This window comes from Mauremys mutica, chromosome 9 (assembly GCF_020497125.1).
Source record: "Mauremys mutica isolate MM-2020 ecotype Southern chromosome 9, ASM2049712v1, whole genome shotgun sequence".
NCBI lineage: Eukaryota > Metazoa > Chordata > Testudines > Geoemydidae > Mauremys > Mauremys mutica.
Genome location: NC_059080.1, coordinates 74,537,513 through 74,558,740, shown reverse-complemented (window position 1 = coordinate 74,558,740; position 21,228 = coordinate 74,537,513). Strand labels below are relative to the sequence as shown.

Genomic DNA, 21,228 nt, shown 5'->3' with positions numbered 1-21,228 from the left:
CTATGGAAAAGAGCTTAAAAAATTCAACATTACACAGGACACCTGTTCTTTTTCACCCTTTGTCATCATCTAGGATGCTTAAAATAAAATAAAAAAAGTCTCCAAATCTTTCATGGCTAAAATATATGTGGGCAATGACAGTTTCCATTTACATATAGCTGCAGCTGCCATACAGATTTTGCCATTCAAAACCCCAAATAGAAATATCACTCTATGGTGCCTTTGTTAGTTGCAAAGTTACAGGAGCCTGCAATACTGCCCCCTCAATTACAGTATTCATCATCTCACAGCTCCACCTGCTTCATTGATCCTATCACAAGCAATTGATTGATTTGCCATTTCACAACTTCAGCATCTAAATCTGCCAAAGTGCATTGTTTGAAAGTCTGTATTAACCATCAGCCTTTCCTTGTAACTCCTTGTCCTATTACATGGCCATCACAACTTTTAATTGCTTCCCCACCCATGCTTCTCTCAATCATTTTCTGAATCCTGTATTCTTCACCTATTTTTTAGCCTCCCCCTCCCCATTCCTAGATCATCTACCCTTTGGTCCCCACATACTTTTTTTCCATCCAAAATGTCTTTTTCTCCCGTCCCACCACTTCATTATTAGTAATTCTTCAACTTCTCCATACACTCATAAATCCTGCTCTTATCTCCACTTCTTCCTCCATACACTTCTCTTTGTCTCTGGTGTTACAATCTTCATACCACAATCCACCTCCTACTCCCAACCCAACCTTCATCCTTCCTTATCAGCCTTCTTTGGGCGACTGTTCTTCCTATCCCATGCCTTTATCCTTCCCTGAAATGCATTCCATCTATTCTTCTCTCACTCTTCATCCACGTGGCCATTTAAATGTGGTCACAGTCCCATTGTGACTAGACACCTCTCTATGTAGCTGGCCTTCTCCTGCCACCAGCACACAGAGGATGGTTTCCTGGAAAATTGTCTCTTTTAGGCAGATATGCAATATGAAAGTGTTGTGATGCCACAGTCATCATGTCATAACATGAGAGTGCCATGTGACATAATGTTGCTGGCATACAATGTTGCCAAACTCAACTAGTCCTTAGTGAAAACATTTCTATGTAATTTTGTTGGGACAGCGACCCATTTCAGATCTAAAAATGCAGGACAAATACAGTATTTGGCTCAAACTCTACTTTCATTTTCAACAGCATCCCTAAAACAAGAATATAAGACATAAGGATGGAAAGAACTTCCTGGGTCATCGAGTTGGTCACTTGTCACAGGTAACCCCATCATAACTCCTATTGGAAGACTGCTCCATAATCTCACTCCTCTGATGATTTTTAATCTTCATCTAATTATCAGCCTAAATGTATTCATGGCCAGTTTTTACCCATTTGTTCTTGCGCCAACTTTGTCCTTTAGCTTAAATAGCTCTTCATCCTCTCTGGTGCTCACCCCTGTGAACGTATTCATAGACAGCAATAATATCCCCTCTCAACCTTCATTTTCCCAAACTAAACAATTAAAGACCTTTTACAGTCCTCTCACAGATAGGCTCCTTAGTCCTCTGATCATCCTCTTAGCCCTTTTTTGCATCTGTTCCAGTCCAAATTCATCTTTCAAGTTAACTCTCACCTTTGGATGTCCGTGTGAATCTTGCTTTATATGGGCCAGATTCCAATACTCTTACTTTACATGTGGCCCATTAATGTCAGTGGGCCTGCATGTGGAGTGAGGTGATACTCAAGGTGAATAAAGTAATTGGAGTTTGGCCCAAGGGATGTGTAGTGTAAGTTCTTCAGGGCAGAGATAGTTCAGTACACAAGTATTAAGACAGAGTCAAGTACATGCTCAGCACTAAACAAATTATAAGCAGTAACAGCAACAACTATTGCGATCTTATGTAGCTGTCAGCAAAAACGTTGCTCTGTCAATACAATTAGTGGGCAAAAATAACAAGTTGTTCAAAAGAACAGAAATTATGGCCAATAATTTAAAAATTTAAAAATTCTAATAATTTTATGTGCTCAACATAGGACAGCATAAAAGGAACCTGATTTTCTGATGGCTGTTCTTCAGCACTTTCTGAAAATCAGGTCCCTTTATGATACCTTAGGTTGCACTCCAAAACTTGAGGCACCCAAATCAACAGTCACTTATGTTTCACCCTGGAAGGATAACTTAAATTAATAAGTAACTCAGATGAGCAGAGTTATCATGTTATTTCCTTTTATTAAATACTGTCCCTTTAAATCTGCATTTCCAAAGTATCACAAAGACTTTTTAAGTGTACACGCCCTATTAAAGACAATGAGATTTGAGCAGCTAAAAACTAACACAACTTTTGAAATTTTTAGTAAAATTCTAAACCTACAAGTTAAAAATCAAGCTGGCAACTATTTTTAGCCCCCTTCCCCCCGTTTCAGGTTTGGTCAGTATAAAATATTCTTAATCTTTGGAAATTATTCTTAACTATTTTTAACAGATTTCTGTTGTCTCTTATATCTTTTCATTTCCTTTCATTTAAATATTTATCTCAATTTCAAGATTTAATAAGGATGACCAAGATTAGGGGTAAGGCTCAATAAGGTTTACTAAATAAAATCTTTAATTTTAAAATAAAATCTTTAATTTTAAAATATTTTTTTTTAAGGCTTAGCACATCTTAGGTACAGTCTGACACCCAGTATCATAATTAAAGAGTACGGAAGTGCTCACATTATTGTGAAGACACCCCTCTGTTAACACCCATGCCATATTAATGCAGGTATTTCATATCTTCAGGCTATCTACAAAGAAAATATTGTCCACAAAATCAGTTACATATGACACCTTAATTTCCTTTATAGAGTCTAAATGAATACTTTGATTAAGAATTAAAAACTACAACATCAAGGATTATTTTACAATGGACAATATAAAATGTATTGGCTTTGGCACAGAATTTTTTATTAAAAGCTGTTTTATAATTAGTTTTATAGCAAACCAAAAAAAAATCATTGCTTTCATATAATTAGTCTGTCTTTTATACTTCAGTGATGGAGAGTTTTGTCAAACCATAATAAGATCAAAATAGACTTTTCTCGTCCTTTGCCTTGAAGTAGTGATTTTAAATCGAGAACTTAGAATTTCGTATCTGTTGAGATTTCTTGCTGCTCGTTTACCTATCTTCTTTGCCACCCATTTCTCTTACAGTACCTGGAGCTCCAGGCTACTCATCAATCCAATTATAAGTCTGTCAGAAAATAAAATATACAGACTGTTGCACCACTCAGCTTACTCTTGTAACTGCTTCTTATTCAAATGCATTAGATACTATTCGCATTGCTAAGCCTTGAAGACCCTAAACTGCTGTTCATTTAGTAAATTCCTCTAGGTTGCAAAGTAACTGTTACTGAAACATAAACATTTCTGCTATTTCCTTTTTTCATGTAAGCAGCGTTGCTTTCCAGAGCTAATGTATTTTTAAGTCAGTGAAATCTGAATTGGCAGTCGGACTGTTTCCCCCCCAGAATTAGCGATCTGCAACAGAACCAATAATGTCTCTTCAGTTCATGGACAAGAGTTTAATCTAACAATTACTTTAAACAAGGCTAGGGCTAATCCACAAATTTTGGATTCACCTGGGTAATGAATACCCACTATTACTGCCATCAAATACCAAATAAGGATCCAGGTGCTGATAGCCATCATCTGGAAAGCCAGTGAGAGAGACTGCAGATGGATGGACTCAGAGGCTGGAGTGGTGGGAGGTAATTCGGAAGAAGCAGCTAGAGAGCTCTGCATCCAGTAAAATGGTTCCTGATCAGGTTATCTCCAAAGCAAGCTGCTCTCAGCCCTCTTCCTGATCGTGCTGTCTCTGGAAGAAGTAGATGGTCACTGGCTATTTTTCAGTACTTCTTTTTCCTGTGATCCTGCTGGTTCCAGGAGAGAGAACCACATTAGCAAATCTGAAGTAAGGACCAGCAGCCTCCCCTATATATTTCTATTGCAGCAAAATCTAGGGGTGGACACTACTTGAAAAGTACAAAACCTTGTTAGTTTTCTGTGTGTGTGTCTGTGATTGATCATGCCTGAGCACCAATCTGTTAAAACAAGTGAGCCAGATTTTCAGTTGGGTCTGTATAATTGTCCAGGTACTAGGCATAGGCTTAAATTATGCATTCATAGGGCGGGCGGGGAATCAGACACATGCCCAAACATGTAGATAGAAAGGGGTCTGACTGTGCAGGTCAGGCACAAATACCTGACTTGTGTGCATTTGATAAGCATATGCAAATGTTTGAACACAACTGCTAATTAATATCTAACTCTGATCATCTGACCCACAAACCTACAATGATATAATTCCTGCAAGCTTGATGTCTATTGGCAGTTTCCATGTTTAATATGATGTTTAATTTCATCCATTCTATTATCTTGAATGCTGTGAGAAAATGAGCCCCTTAGATTAGCTTCCCCTGATGCTTTTAGTGACCATATACGTCTTATGTGGCAAATCTTGATTAGCATTTTCCCATTCATTTTTATAGAACCTTACTGAGTTTGTTTGCCATAATCAGTTAAACAAGAAACTCTAGTGTAATTCAATAAAATGTGCTTAGGAATATGTTGGCCGACAATGGGGAAAGGGAAAGATACATAGGAACCTGTTTGTCTTAACTATTACTTCAGAAAAAACTGGGGCTAAAGTGTTGATCTAAGAAGATCTTCCAGCTGCCCTCATTACTGTGCTTTTTCAAAAGAATAACTTGTGTTCTATCATGTCATAAGAATGAGTTATGATCTGTTAAAATCCATTCTATTCCCGTTGTGGCACCTGTGTAGTTCCATTTTATTTTAAATGGAAAGAGCAAATTATTCCATGAAATGAAAAAATTGTTGTTAAATGGGTTGAGGTTTTTTGGCATTCAAAAACAGAATACACCCCACAGACTGCAAAATTATTTTGTTGAATGCTTATTCAGAGCAATAGTCCTGCAAAACTCCTTTAGAAAAGAGAAAGAAAATAGACACTCTTTCATTGCAGCTGTATGATGGTTTGTTTTCTATTTATAGTGCCTCTTCATGTTCCCGTTTTTGGAATCTACAGTACTTCTGTGGCTTGGAGTATTTGAAAAACATTATTATAACTTAAGAGTAGGTCAGCAGTTTCTTGAATACTCCCTACTTTGAGGTTTAGAACTTTGGCAATATTTGTAGATACATATTTATTTATTTATTTGCGCTTGAACATCACAGTTTCTCAGGAAGTGAGAAATAAAGTTTGATCATAACAGATGCTGCTTTATTTCTTGGAAGAAAGATCAAAAAAGGGCAATATAGGTTTTTCATGCTCTTCTCTGGCTAAAACGGCTGAATGGGTTGTCTATATTCCAAAGCTGCAGAGGTGAATGTTCAATTTCAGCAGCCACAGAATATCTAATTAGTGGTATTCCATGCTGTTCCCTTCTCTAAGGCAGAGTTAACAGGCCAAATCGTGTGGTCAGCTACACTCATACAATTTCATTGATTTCTATAGGGTTGCAGGAGCATAACTAGAAGGAGAAATTTGTGTCTTTGATTCAGGGCCGCCCAGAGGATTCCGGGGGCCCGGGGTCTTTGGCGGTGGGGGGCCCTTCCGTTCCGGGACCCGCCGCCAAAGTGCCCCGAAGACCCACGGCGGGAGCCCCCCACTGCCGAATTACCGCCGAAGCGGGACCCGCCGCTGAAGTGCAGCCCAGTCTTCAGCGGTAATTCGGCAGGGGTGGGGGGTCCCCGCCGCGGGTCTTCGGGGCACTTCGGCGGCGGGTCCCGGAACGGGGCCCCCGCCACCGAAGACCGGGCTGCGCTTCGGCGGCGGGTCCCGCTTCCCCCTCGCCCCGGCCCCAGCCTCTTACCACCGGCTCCCTCCTCACCCGGAGCCTCAGCGCCTCGCCGGAACAGCCGCAGCGTGTGGCCGGCGAGGCCTGAGCTCCGCCCCGCTCAGAGCCGCGTGGGGAGGGAGCGGGGCTCAGCCTGGAGCTCCCAGCCCCGCCCCCTGACCACGCGGCTCTGAGCGGGGCGGGGCTCAGGGGCCCCGGCGGAGACTCGGCGCTTGATGCGCTGAGGCTCCAGGAGCGGGGCGGAGGCGGGAGCCTCCACTGTTCTCTTGGGGGCCCCTGCGGAGCCCGGGGCAAATTGCCCCCTTTGCCCCCCCCTCTGGGTGGCCCTGCTTTGATTCAACCTTGTCCTGTAACATATTAATCTTTCTTTGTTCTGGCTCACTGGATTTTAGTCAGCCAGATATAAGCCAGATAAAGTGGTCCATTGAGACCAGAGGGTTCTTCATAACAGCGGTATAGAGCGTACAAACTGTGGGACCGATTATACTGTCTCTGACATTGGTATAGGAGCTGACCTCCATTATAGTTAATGGAGTTACACTGCTGTAAAATGTTCATAAATGAGAGGAGACTAAGATTCTGTGACTGTTCAGATGAACTGACAATCAGTCGTTTAACTTCCTGTTCTCCTCTGGGCACATGAGATCCAGGCACTGAACAGAGCATCCCTATGATTTCACTGGAACAAATCTTGATTGAATAATTGTTTGTTAAAACTCAGAAAGAATGCCAACTCCCTACTGATATTCATAACAATGTACAACCTTACTGGGCTTTCTTTGTTTGATCAGTATGTTATGTTACGTCTACAGAACCATCCCTAATTTAGATGGAAAGTTGGAAACAAATGAATGCAATAAATGGTTTTTCCCTAGCTGACCTTAAGAAGAGTCTATCAACCAGGAATGGGTAGTAAATGGTTATGGACATCCTGAACATGTGTTTAAAACACAATTAGAACTAGCAATCAAATGATGCCTCCCTCATTCAATTCCTCAGGCTTATTTTTGTTTTATATTAAAAATATTAGTTGAAAGGCTCACAGGGTGCTGAGTCCATCTGCCCCCACAAGAGACTAAAGAGACTAATTGCAAGATAAATCTTAAATAACTACAGTGCTACATTGCTATAAGTATGAATGGCTAAAAACTTGAGAATCCAGGCATGTGCTCTCCAGCTCACAGTCAACTCCACAGCTTTTCAGTTTTATTTCATTTTATTATGTGCTCCAGGCAAGTCTTTCTATTTAATACATTTTCCTCAATCATGTAGCCATAATCTATGACCTTTTGGATGAGTAGCACACTGATGTTAATGGCTATTTTCTTATGGCTGAATTGCCGCCACCTTAAACTGGGTGTCTTTAAAAGATGGTTTTAATATGTGCAAGAAGCCATTGGCCAAATTGTGCACTCCTTTACACCCAGGCAATTCAACCACTTGAGAGTGTTTTGAATACAAATATGGTGGCTATGTCGATTATTGTCATTGGTGGCTCCTGATAACAAGTAGAAGTAAGACTGTGTCAAGTGTCTTCCACTTACATTATGCACAAGCGGGCAGAGAGCTGAATATAGTTCTCAATGGTCAGCGAATAAAGCGTAATTCACATCTGGTCTATCTAGGTGTCACGCTGGATAGAACTTTCCCATATCACGGCCATCTTACAAAGACAGCGACTAAGGTCAAAATGCCAACAACGGGCTTGGAAAATTGACCTGAACGACATGGGGCTCCAACACCCAAACTTTACACACTTCAGCCTTGGCACGCTGTTACTCACCAGTGGAGTACTGCAGTATGAGATCACTCAGCTCACTCAAAGATGATCACCACACAACTTAATTCCATCATGTGTATTATTTCAAGCACACTTAAATCTACTCCTCTACCATGGTTACTGGTTCTCTGCAATATTGCTCCACCCAGTGTTTGCAGAGAGGAAAGCATAGCAAAGCTTGTGATGAAATTTTGTGCTATGTCACATGTCCCATTAACTAAAGACTTGTTTAATCCACAGGTCTGCCTTCATGGCACCTGCTGTGGATAAGTTTACCAATTGAGGGATTTGTAGTAGGTGCATGGCAAGTTTCATAGTCCAAAGAGAAAGTGACAAATAATTATCTTGTCTGGGACCCCCACTCAACGGCAACCTGAGTTTGATTTACCACAAAGGCAGTGGACCCTTCTCAAACAGTTTTGTACCAGAAATGCAATTTGTGCTGCAGCAGAATTTCAGTGGTGTTTTAGAATCAGTCCACTATGTCAATGTGGGCAGCCACAAACCATGACACACATTGTTGAGGACTGAAAAATGATTTGACTTCCTGGAGGTCTTCATGCCTTGAACACTGTTGATAACAACATTGTGGCTTGGCTTGACCAGATATGCCAAATAAGTAATCCATCTGCTGTTAGCCCAAGTCACAATTTTGTTCATTATTTATAAACGAAGTCCTGCTGCTGTACCAATGCAGTAACTATATTTTTAGAATCAGAGTGGTAGCCGTGTTAGTCTGGATCTGTAAAAGCAGCAAAGAGTCCTGTGGCACCTTATAGACTAACAGACGTATTGGAGCATGAGCTTTCATGTCATGCATCTGACGAAGTGGGTATTCACCCACGAAAGCTCAGTCTGGTAGTCTATAAGGTGCCACAGGACTCTTTGCTGCTTTTATATTTTTAGAATATTTTACACTTCTCCAAGCTTCAGCAGAGACATCTGATTTAATCCTCCCTCACTCAAGGCTCTCATTGTGCCTGATCCAAAGTCCATTGAAGTCAGTGGTAAGACTCCCATAGAGTTCAATGGACATTGCATCACACCCATATTGATTAGACTAGAACTAAATCTGATCTGAACAGAAAAACTGTAATATAACTCTTACTTAGCTGTGAAAAGAAGAAAGATAAGGAAACACAGGCACACTGACAGAAAACAGATTTGTTCTGCAACACCTAGACTCAGCTTTAGTGCTTGACCCTGGAATCCTTAGTCATGCAAATCCTACAGTGATGTCAAACATTTAAACCTTGGGACAAATTCAGCACTGCTGTAGTATACAGTGTTGTACCCCTACACACTAACTAAGGATTGCAGGGTGAGCTCCTTAATGAATTTCTAATGAGCCTCATTGTGCCTTAGATCATGTTGGAGCACAGATATTATGTCTTACCCTTAATTGTGAATTTTCTTGGTTTATAGCACAACCACAATGTTCCTTTGATGTATAATAGATACATGGAAAGACATAAAGGCAAGCCTTGAGCTCTCTTGGTTTAAATATACTGAGGCATGCAACCAAATCCGTTCTCCTAATATTCTTTATCACACTTGCACTACAATTATAATCTGAATACTATAAAGTAATGTAGAGTGCTCTTCCAAACTTTTCAAAAGACTTTCTAAACTTCATCAAAGAGATGCCCTCAGGAGCGAATCATTTTCAGAGTTATAACGGATTGAGTTATAATGACTATGTTTACAATGGAAGTCATGTCAGAAATAAAATCCATTCTTCTCCCAAGCAGAAAAATATATATCCAGTTCTTCTTTTCATCTCAAAGTACAACTCACAAATATTCCTCAGTCAATTATTCACTACCTGACTTTACCATTCTTATCTTAAATTCCACTCTGATAGTACAATCCTAGGTTTTTATTTTGAGTGAGTGTGTTCATTTACCTTCTGCATCTACTGTACATGGTCCAGCCGCTCAATATGCCACAGTGCTCAGCCTCATCTTTTTGTTTCCTTTTAAAATATTTACCTTCTCTGCTACAATCTGATACAAAATTTCATTAGATTCTATCACATCTCCCTACCAACCCCCAGGTACCTCTGGAACAAACTCTAATACTGGTAGAGAGGTGGGTGAGGCAATATCTTTTATTGGACCAACTTCTGTTGGTGAGAGGGACAAGCTTTCAAGCCACACACAGCTCTTCTTCAGATCTGGGAAAACTATTTCCAGAGTCACAGAAAAATCATGGACTCATAGGACTGAAAGGGACCTCGAGAGGTCATCTAGTCCAGTTTCCTGCACTCGTGGCAGGACTAAATATAATCTACACCATCTCTGACAGGTGTTTGTCTAATTTGCTCTTAAAAATCTCCAATGATGGAGATTCCACAGCCTCCCTAGGCAATTTATCCCAGTGCTTAACCACCCTGACAGGAAGCTTTTCCTAATGTCCAACCTAGAACTCCTTTGCTGCAGTTTAAGCCCACTGCTTCTTGTTCTAGTCTCAGAGGCTAAGAAGAACAATTCTTCTCCCTCCTCATTGCAACAATCTTTATGTACTTGAAAACTTATCATGTGCCCTCTCAGTCTTCTCTTTTCCAGACTAAACAAACCCAATTTTTTCAAACTTCCCTCATAGGTCATGTTTTCTAGACCTTTAATCATTTTTGTTGCTCTTCTCTGGACTTTCTCCAATTTGTCCACATCTTTGCTGAAATATGGCTCCAAGAACTAGACATAATACTCCAGTTGATGCCTAATCAGCACGGAGTAGAGCAGAAGAATTACTTCTCGTGTCTTGCTTACAACACTCCTGCTAATGCATCCCATAATGATGTTAGCTTTTTTTGCAACAGTGTTCCACTCTGACCCCTAGATTCCTTTCCAAAGTACTGCTTCCTAGGCAGTCATTTCCCATTTTGTCTGTGTGCAACTGATTGTTCCTTCCTAAGTGGAATACTTTGCATTTGTCCTTATTGAATTTCATCCTATTTACTTCAGTTTGTCCAGATAATTTTGAATTATAATCCTATCCTCCAGAGCACTTGCAACCCCTCCCAGCTTGCTATCATCCACAAATTTTATAAGTGTACTCTCTATGCCATTATCTAAATCATTGATGAAGATATTGAACATAACCAGACCCAGGACTGATTCCTGCGGGACCCCACTCGTTATGCCCATCCAGCATGACTGTGAACCACTGATATCTACTCTCTGGGAATTGTTTTCCAATCAGTTTTGCACCTACCTTATAGTAGCTCTATCTGGGTTGCATTTCTCTAGTTTGTTTATGAGAAGGTCATGTGAGATAGTATTAAAAGCTTTATTAAAGTCAAGATATACCACATCTACTGCTTCCCCCTATCCACAAAGCTTATTACCCTGTCAAAGAAAGCTATCAGGTTGATATGACATGATTTATTCTTGACAAATCCATGCTGACTGTTACTTACCACCTTATTATCTTCTAGATGTTTGCAAATTGTTTGCTTAATTATTTGCTCCACTATCTTTCCAGGTACAGAAGTTAAATTGACTGGTCTGTAATTCCCTGGCTTGTCCTTATTTCTCTTTTTATAAATTGGCATGATATTAGCCCTTTTCCAGACTTCTGGAATTTCTCCCATCTTCCATGACTTTTCAAAGATAATTGCTAATGGCTCAGACATCTCTTCAGTCAGCTCCTTGAGTATTTTAGGATGCATTTCATCAGGCCCTGGTGACTTCAAGACATCTAACTTGTCTAAGTAATTTTTAACTTGTTCTTTCCCTATTTTAGCCTGGTGGAATAGGTGGGATAGATTGTTTAGCTTAAGTAGTTAGCACATATTAGAAGGGATCATTCAAGATAAAGTGGCCTATTAACATCTCTGCAGTCATAGGAAAAAAGAGGGGGTTAGTGGGTTACAGATTGTCGTAATAAGCCATAAAACCCACAAAAGGAACCACCTCAAATGAAAAATCAACATGTTCCCACCAACTGGAGGAAAAAAAGCCAGAAAGTTATCTAGAAAGCATGAAAGAAATCCAAAATAATTATTAAAAAAAAACACCTGACGACAGCCACCCAAACACAAACAAAAATTAGAACCAACTACAGTTACTCCACAACCCTCAGAGCACCACCTCTTGGACACTACATGACACCTGAATATCATCAATTCCTCACCGGAGATAAATTATCTGTATTTTCTAAGGTACTGAACTTCTCCCTTTGAGCAGTATATCCTCCAGCAGTCACATCAAGTTCAACAGGACTACTTGGAGTAAGGTACTGCTGCTCAATGTGCTTAAGAGTATCAACATCTGGCCCATTGTGATTTGTTGGTAGGCTGAGAGGCAATCTTCTAATTATTGTTTCCATTTTCATTGCTAGTATTTATAGATTCTTTGATTCTAAGGCCAGGTCAGACACTTTTGATCATCTAGTCTGGCCCTCTGATTAACATAAAAGTTCCCCCAAAATAATCCCTATAGAGCAGATTTTTTAGAAAAACCACTAATCTTGATTTTAAAATTGCCAAGTCATGGAGAATCCACCGAAACTCATGCTAAGTTTTTCCAATGGTTAATTACCCTCACCATTAAAAATTGACACTTTATTTCCCATCTGAATTTGTCTAGCTATTCAAAGCCATAAAATTAGATACTCTATAGAGAGAAAAAAACAAGCTCTCTCAGTGAGGCTAGTATCTTAAGACTCATCATGAATCTGTGTGAGAAATATATCAGTATAGAAATATGGATGCTTGTGAAGAGGGGGACATTTTTTTCCTTTTCTTTGCTGATGATTGAAATAAGGACACAAAGACTGAATATTACCCTGGCCATTCCCTTTAATTGTGAGCCATTCTATCTCCGATATACTAGAAAAACAATTATTTTCATATTTCATTCATATACTAGATGAGATGTGAAATGAGCTTCATGGATGATAAACACCACAATGGCTGCTATGTTTTACGCTATGTAAACAGTAACTTCTACGCTTACTGCTACACAAAATTAACAATAAAAATTTACTGTGGAAGTTGGATGTAAAAATCATTGCATCTTCAGAATAAGAGGGTCATTACAGAGGGAATGAGATGGAGACAGTAGCTCCCCATATTTTCCTGCAGCTGAGGAAGGATACCATTTGCTCTCCTGGATAATCTAACCTTCATGCAAAGTTTTTACTCCAAATTTTCTTTTTGTTTATTTTTGCTCACAGATTTTTAATGGAATAAAAACAACTGCATCAAGAATATGAGTTTGGGGAGAAATATATATATGGGCCTTGTTCTCATTTTACATTGATCTCCCACTGCAAGAGACCTACCTTGTGGCTCTTTAAGGGCTATACCCACTATTTTTTTCCTCTGTTATGGTTTGTTAACTATTTTTCCTAAACAAATAAAATAAAATAAATAATCTATTTGTTTAGGATTTCAGAACAAAAAAATCACCTGCTACCAACCAAATTCCTTGAAGTGGTTAAGCGTGATTAAAATATTCCCTTGATATCAGTCAGTTGAATAGAGCAAAAATAAAAACTAGTGTTCCTGAGTATGCTGTATAATAGGTGTATGTTGTATGATGTTTCGCTAAAAGCAATGCAGTTCACATTGCATTTTTGTTTAGGGCTAGATTCCAACACCCTTCTGCATAACCATACCGAGTAGATAATTTCAGTATGGCACCTCCTAACTTATTTTCATCATCAAGCCATATGTCCTGGGCATTACATCCCAGATTCTCTAGATCAGCCAAGTTGTGCTCAGTGCTGAAGGTTTTAGAGGACAAAGCTAGCTTTAAACCACTGTTGTAATGACCTGATCCTAGGTACTGGCATGGTCCCCGGTGTGAAACAGTGTAGTCTGAAGGCTGCCTTCTATTAAGCCCATTATCACTGGCCTGCAGGGACCATTCCAGGATCTCTGGGGATAGAAAGACACTCTCTTTGTCCTTGGACATATGCTGTAGACCAGATTGTAAAAGGTGCTATGGTGGTTCATAACACCAGAATATTCCCCTACATAAAGGAATTCCTCACAGGGCTCAATCTTGTCAAAGTTGATATATATATTTTTGATGAAGTTTGGTTGATAGTGTTGATGTAATAGCCTTAAACTTCTGGAAGGCATTTGACTTGGTACTGCATGACATTTTGATTAAAAAACTACGATATAAAATTAACATGGCACATGTGAAATGTATTAAAAGCTGGCTAACTGATAGGTCTCAAAATCTAATTGTAAACAGGGAATAATCACTGAGTGTGTGTATTGCTAGTGAGATCCCCCCAGGGATCTCTTCCTGGCCCTATGCTACTTAACATTTTTATCAATGACCTGGAAGAAAATGTAAAATCATTACTGACAAAGTTTGAAGATCACAAGAAAAACGGGGTGAATGGTAAACAATGAAGAGGACAGGCCACTACTACGGAGTGATCTGGATTGCTTGGTAAAGTGGGCACAAGCAAACAATGTGTATTTTAATATGGCTAACTGTAAATATATACATCTTGAACCAAAGAAGCTTATAGGCCATACTAACAGCATGGGGGACTCTATCATGGGAAGCAATGACTCTGAAAAAGATTTGGGGGTCATGGTGGGTAATCAGCTGAACTTGAGCTCCCAGAGCGATGCTGTGGACAAAAGGACTAATGAATAAACAGGGGATGCATAAGCACAATGGATGCATAAACAGGGGACTCGAGTAGGAGTAGAGAGGTTATTTTACCTCTGTATTTGGTTCTGGTGTGACTGCTGCAAGAATACTACATGCGGTTCTGATGCCCACAATTCAAAAAAGGATGTTGACAAATTGAAGAGGGTTCAGAGAAGAGCCACAAGAATGATTAGAAAACATGCCTTATAGTGATAGACTAATCACCTCAATCTATTTGCCTTAGCAGAGAGTAGGTTAAGGGGCGAATTAATTACGGTCTATAAGTACCTACATGGGGAACAAATATTTAATAATGGGCTCTTCAATCTAGATCATGTTATACGTTTCTCTGCTAAAGGCTGGAAATAGAAGCTAGACAAATTCAAACTGGAAACAAGGCTTAATTTTTTAATAGTGAGAATAATTAAGCATTGGAACAATTTACCAAGAGTCATGGTGGATTCTCCATGACTGGCAATTTTTAAATCAAGATTGGATTTTTTCTAACAGATCTGCTCTAAGAATTATTTTGGGGAAGTTCTCTGGCCTGTTATACAGGAGGTCAGACTAGATGATCACAATGGTCCCTTCTGGCCTTGGAATCTATGAATGTATAAGCCACATTTATGCTGCTTGACTCATCCAGAGAGGAGTGGAGGATCAGGCCCTACATTTCTAATATGGATAAAAATAAACTGTAGTGAGGATACTGATATTTCAGAACCATCAGTTTTTCTCTCTAATTAAATAAAATGCAAAAACTAAAAACCTACTGCACCAGCTTACTTTTCAGAACTCTCAGTCTTACCACTCAGATCTCACAGTGATGGGAACTGCAGTGATATGGGTGCTGCAGAATCCAAGCAGATCGGATTAGAGACCTTATTTTAAGAAAAAAAAAAGATGGAGGGAAATTATGTGGGGAACAGAAATTTCTGTAGCAAAAGTATAAATTTCTAGCTAAGAAAACTGTCTCTGGGAATTAGCATTTACCAGCTATCTAGAATTTCAGACAATTTCTAACTATGAGTAAGAGTCATGAAAGACTGCACCTTTTATAGAGGCAACTCTCCAAGATAAAAGAAAGCAAGTATTTTATCCATACTGCATGCAGGATTTTTAGAATTCATTGTTGGGAAGTAGGCCAGTATTTAATGGTAAGTAAAATGTGCAGCAGATGATATATAAGAGTGCATTTGGTAGGCTTCATGGTTGATTATAAAGTAGCAAAATGCTGAAACGAGTGCTTTTTAAAAGCATTGATTGAAGTACACTGTAATCTGAGCATGGCCCCTATTAAGCAGTGTAGAAAAAGAAATAAGGTTAAGGAATGAATGGATACCATTGTTGGGTTGGGGGACAGAGATCAAGAGGTTGGGGTCATGTTTAAGTCTGTTCACTACAATGGTTTTTCATATTATTCAAAAGCAAAGAAAAAATCTGTCCTTTCCCCCCCCTCTGGATTAGCTTTAGGTTTTCTATGATGAAAAGAAAGCACAGTCCTTAAATGTGCTTCCTTATGCCATGTTGGAACTCAATTTAAAGTATGAGAACTTATCTGGAGGATGCATTTTCTAGGCAGGCTTTGCAATTTTACAGGTGAGACATCTGTTTACACCTACAGAAAAAGCATAAGCCTCCAAAAACTCTCCTAGGAAAAAGCTGGAAAATACTTTGCTCTTTCAACCCTTCTCTCTCTGTTTTTGGTTTTGCCTTTTAAAAATAATATTGTCACATTTTGCCCACAAACAGAAGTATCCAATAATAATACATTTACCCACTGAATAGTATTTCAGAATTACTATAGCTTTATTGATAGTCAATAACATAAAGTGTATTTCAACACAGTGTTTTCATCTCAATGTTTGAAGAAAGAAAGTTTTTGATGCAACAAAAAAGTTGCAACTGAAAAGATCTGTTCCCAACTGATTTACAGAAGAAGCCTTTGGTTTACTTTGTAACATAGAATATCCATAACAAATATTTTTGTTCCTTTTTCTCTAATTATTTCTGTACTCGTGAAAGTAACTCCATACATCCATACTGATGACTCCCGTAATCAGTTCTTGTGAAAGAAGTCAGACTGACAGTCCTGGAGAGAAGTCCTCTCTACAGAATAGACACAGCACAAGCTGCAGCAGTGCAAGCATCCCAGCACCAGTCCAGTATGTGCTGTGTCCCAGATCTGCTAGGATCATCTCTACCAGTAAAACAATAATCTGATTCCTATGTCCTTCCAAACCTTAGCCTCTCCTCTGAGATTGCCAACTAGCAGAACCAGCCTTAGGGTCATAATCTCCCCTTTGTTCTGACCTTTTTTACTTGCTCAGATGATGCAAAGAGATAAGGAAGACACAGGATCTCCCCAGCTGGCATACACGGAACAAAGTTAATTCACACCCCACACTCGTACAGGCCCTCATGGAGGGAGAGTATTGGGGCAAGAGGATGTGATTGGAATGCTAGTACTCTGCTATTTTCATTTGGCATAATAGCTTCTGGGGGCCACAGCCAGCCAGCATACTTTAAAACTAAACAGAGCTGGGGATAATGCAGATCTAACCTCAAGATCAAGAAGTCACACAGCCAGCTCATTTGTGCCTGCCCTCAGTTCTGTGCCCAGCAGACATTGGGTACAGGTGAGAATTAGAAGTGGGATTTTCAAAAGCACCTAAGCAATTTAGAAACACATGTTCAGTGACTTTCAATGGGACTTGTGCTCCTAAGTCTTTTAGAAGCTTTTGAAACTCCTGTCCTTGACTTTTACTAAGTTTTTTGTCCTCATCTCACTTCATCAGCTCCAGTCCCCTCTGATCACACCACAATATACAGGGCCAGGCTGATAACTCTTCTGGGCTCTGTGCATTAACAAAATTATTCTCAGGGGCATCCATCAATGTATCTGACTCAGACACCAAGTGATGAACATGGTACAAGAATCAATTTAACGTAGCTTATTTTATAGAAAATGGCAGCCCTCTTTCTCCTGAGAAGTGGAACCTGGCTGCTTATGCTGTGTAGTTACCAGCATCTAGAAATATTTTGAAAGGAAGAATTATCAAAACAAGCCAGGGTTCTATGGTGACTCAGTGAATTCTGTGGAATTCAATTAAATTAGCACTGATAAAAATACTTCTAGTGCTTTACAAATACCAATTCACTGTCATGATAGTCCTCTGAGGTGGGCAAGTATATTATTATTATTATTCCTGTTTTACTGATAGGGAAACTAAAGGAGAATGGTTAAGGCCAAAATTGGGTGACTGAATTTAGGCACAACAGGTCATATTTAGGCACCTAAATAAAAGTGGCCTAACTTTTAAAAGATGCTGAGCAGTCACAGCGTCCATTGACTTCAGTGAGAACTGTGGATGCCTAGCCTCTCTGAAAAATCAGGATACTTATTTAGGAGTCTACAAATGAATTGGGAATCAAAAAGCAATTATCGAGTGATCCACCCCCTGTCTTCCAGGCCCAGTTTCTGGCGGTCAGAGGCTATGAGTTTGCATCCCTGACCATCTTGGCTAATAGCCATTGATGTACCTAAGTTCTGTGAACTTCTCCAATTCATTTTTTTAACCCTGTTATACTTTTGGCCTTCACAACATCCCCTGGCAACGCATTCCAGAGGTTGACTGTGCATTGTGTGAAGAAGCACTTCCTTATATTGATTTTAAATCTACTGCCTATTAATTTCATTGGGTGACCCCTGTTCTTGTGTTATGTGATGAGGTAAATAACACTTCCTTATTCATTTTCTCCACACCATACATGATTTAATAGACAACTAAGTGGGATATGATAGAGGTCTCTTTTCTAAACTGAACAGTCTCAGTCTTGAAGCTATTCCATACCCCAAATCATATTTTGTTGCCCTTCTCTATACTTTTTCCAATTCTAATACATTATATCTTTTTTGAGATGAGTGACCAGAACTGCTTACAGTATTCAATGTGTGGGCATACTATGGATTTACACAGTGGCATTATGATATTTTCTGTCTTATTATAGATCCCTTTCCTAATGGCTCCTAACATTGTTAGCTTTCTTGACTGCCTCTGCACATTGGACAGAGGTTTTCAGAGTACTATCCACAATGACTCCAAGATCCCCTTCTTGCTGTATAGTTGGGATTATTTTTTCCAGTGTGCGTTACTTTGTATTTATCATATTATATACATTCAATGTTGATAAATATACTACAACAATCTGTTGTTGAACTGAGAACTGATTCTATGACTAGATGATTTGTTTCATTAACAGATAATAAGGCAGTGTAAATCCACCATATGTTTCAATAAAACAGGGCATTCCCTATGAGGCACCCTCAGTTCTGGAACTCACATTCCACCCTCGTCCCCAGAGCCCAGATTAGGTGACCTTCAGGAGTCTCGTGGTTTCCTATGCTTGTCCTAGGAGCGGAGACTGATTGGGGTTATAGGACAGAAGGCAGGAGTGTAGTTGGTTTGGATGGTCTTTTCAAAGAGATTCTTTTTAGTGTCTTATTGACATTCTGCAAAGTGACTATTATTTGTGTTTGAGTCTTTATATGTTCTCACCTCAGAGCTCTTGATAGGTGCAATGTATAGTAACCTAAATACTCTAAATAAAAATAATAAATAATATACAAGGCTATGCTGACTAAATATACTAAGTTGTAGCATGAGTGAAAAGATCTTCTAACATGAAAATTTGATGAAGGAATTCTAAGCTTAATTGCGCATTTATGATCTGATTAAATCAACTTGAGGCTTTATTCAAAGTTCATATTTATCTAAATTATCGTGATTCCACTTTTCAGCAGCTAATTTGATCTGATAAACAAAATTTTCTTTTGCCTTAGCTTTTTCTTTCATATACATAGAACGGACAAGAAAAGATATCTCAGTCCCACATTAATTATTAACAACACCCAAATTCTTCCTTGAGGACTGATTATGCTATTTTGGTGTGAGCTCTGTTAATAAGATACCAAATATTAGATGGAATTTATTCAACTAAATAGCAATTGTCTACAATTATGTCATTTCTGAGTTTCAAAATATTGGAAGAAAACTTGTCACTGGTTTCTAATAGTGCAAAATATATATACCTGATATACAAGGCCAAAGTATCTGATTGCAAGGATGGTATTAAGTGCATATTAGCTTTACCTAGCTAAATTAGTGGGCATTATAGGTAGGTTCATGTTAGTGAGTAGCTACAATAAATATATATTTCTCAGTAGTTAACCACTCATAATATATCCATCCCTTTAATGATGCTTCCTGAAAAGAGGCCTCATTAGTAGATAGGATAGGTCTGCTTTGGGCCAAATTCTGCTTTAACTTACAACTCATGCAATACAGCTCAGGTTAAAAGCGGTTTCATCATGATTTATGTTGACATGCAAACTGCCACATAATTTTCCTTCTCTTTAAATTTGCTATATGAATAGACCCCTGAAGTTAAACTTTTGTTTAAAGAAAACTTTCAAGTTCTTATGAATGCAAAGATAACCTTCAAAATGTGAAACAAAGGCAAACTAATGCAAACAACTTGAATTCTTCTCACTGGATATTAACTCTGAGGCTTTGTGACAACACATTTAATGCCCTCATTGTTTTACTGTTGATGGTTTTAGAAGAAGCATAAAGTGAATGTGCTAAGCCATCATTACTGTCTGTTTAACGTAGTGGAAGAATACTGGACTGGGGTGCAATTGGACAGCAGTGCTTTTAAGATTTACGGGGGAGGGGATGATGAAATTCAGCTCACTGAATTTAATGTCACTTTTGCCCTGCCCAAAATTGGGAGGAAACACACCCTGTCCCCAGTTCCAAAGGTCTCAATTGCCACCTGCTTTCCAAACAAAACCAGCTTCCCCTACCCAGCTGTCTCCAGTTCCCCTCTCTCCTGCCCCACCACGATAGCTTGCATGATGCATTTCTGTGTTTTCAGTTCAAAAATCTGCAGCACACTGAAAAATCTGGGGGCTACATAAAATACTGCAAATTGAATGTACAATAATATCAAAATCAACCAGTTGGAAAGAATACTATCCCAACTGGAATAGACTGGTATTGAGAGGGGCAGAGCTTGTGGGGGCAGCATGACATAATTCTGGGGCACATGCTGAATCATTTGGATCTAATATGCTTACATAGAACACAGATCTTGGGTATAATCCAAGATAAATTTGGCCAAGTATATTTTGGTTTTCAGCTTATATTTAAGAAAGTAATTTACCTCACACTCCAGGAGTCATGGTGATGCAGTATTTTAGTTTATAGATCAGCAAATACCACTCTAGTTTGTGCAAATGTGGAGTGAGAAAGCGTGACATTTAGTAGCCAGATGAAGTAAGTGGAACGGCCTCCAGTGAACTAATCCACGAAAGAGGCTTTGTCAGGTGACAGAATCCCTCTCACCCCCACCCCCTCTTCCTGCCTTGTCTCCCCGTGTTCCATTTATATGGCTCACTAGTGCTCAAAATAAATTTAAAAAATATTCAGACCTAGGAAGAAAGTAGCTGCCCCTCCTGAGCAACTGTGACAGAGATTAGAATTCCCAATATAGTCATTCGGTGCAAATGTGCTCTTAAACTGCTACTTCCCCGGGTTTATGTCTGAGTGCCACTAATAAAATTAACTGTGATGGCTGCAGTAAGCTGTTTAGAGAGATGAAAGACCTACCAAAAGAAGTTTCTGTTACAGCTTATAGAGTTGAATACCATTAAGCACATAAACACTCAGTGCACAGCAAATCTGGGACTTTTATTCTTTCTGCTGTTACTCACTGAAGAGGGTTGAGAATGAATGTGTGAATGTTCTTTTGCCAACTGGGGCAAGCCAAAATCCCTCTTCCAACTGCTTCATTTTTCATATAACAGTCTAAATATTCTGGAAAAAAAATGCATTCTTCATCATTTGTCATTTCAATACTTTTAATGTTATAGTAGATAATCTGCAGTTTAATGAAAAATATTAGAGCATTAAA

At 39.2% G+C, this 21,228-nt stretch overlaps 1 long non-coding RNA gene across 2 annotated transcripts in view; it reads right to left on the bottom strand.

The window, feature by feature from the left end:
• Positions 1 to 2,651: 2,651 nt before the first annotated feature.
• LOC123377759 overlaps positions 2,652 to 21,228 on the bottom strand; it is a 179,431-nt gene continuing 160,854 nt past the window's right edge. The window contains exon 3 of one of the 2 annotated variants that reach the window (XR_006582314.1): positions 2,652 to 3,897. This is a non-coding gene — a long non-coding RNA (uncharacterized LOC123377759). The remainder of the gene's footprint in view (positions 3,898 to 21,228) is intronic. The other variant, XR_006582315.1, reaches the window with a different exon arrangement.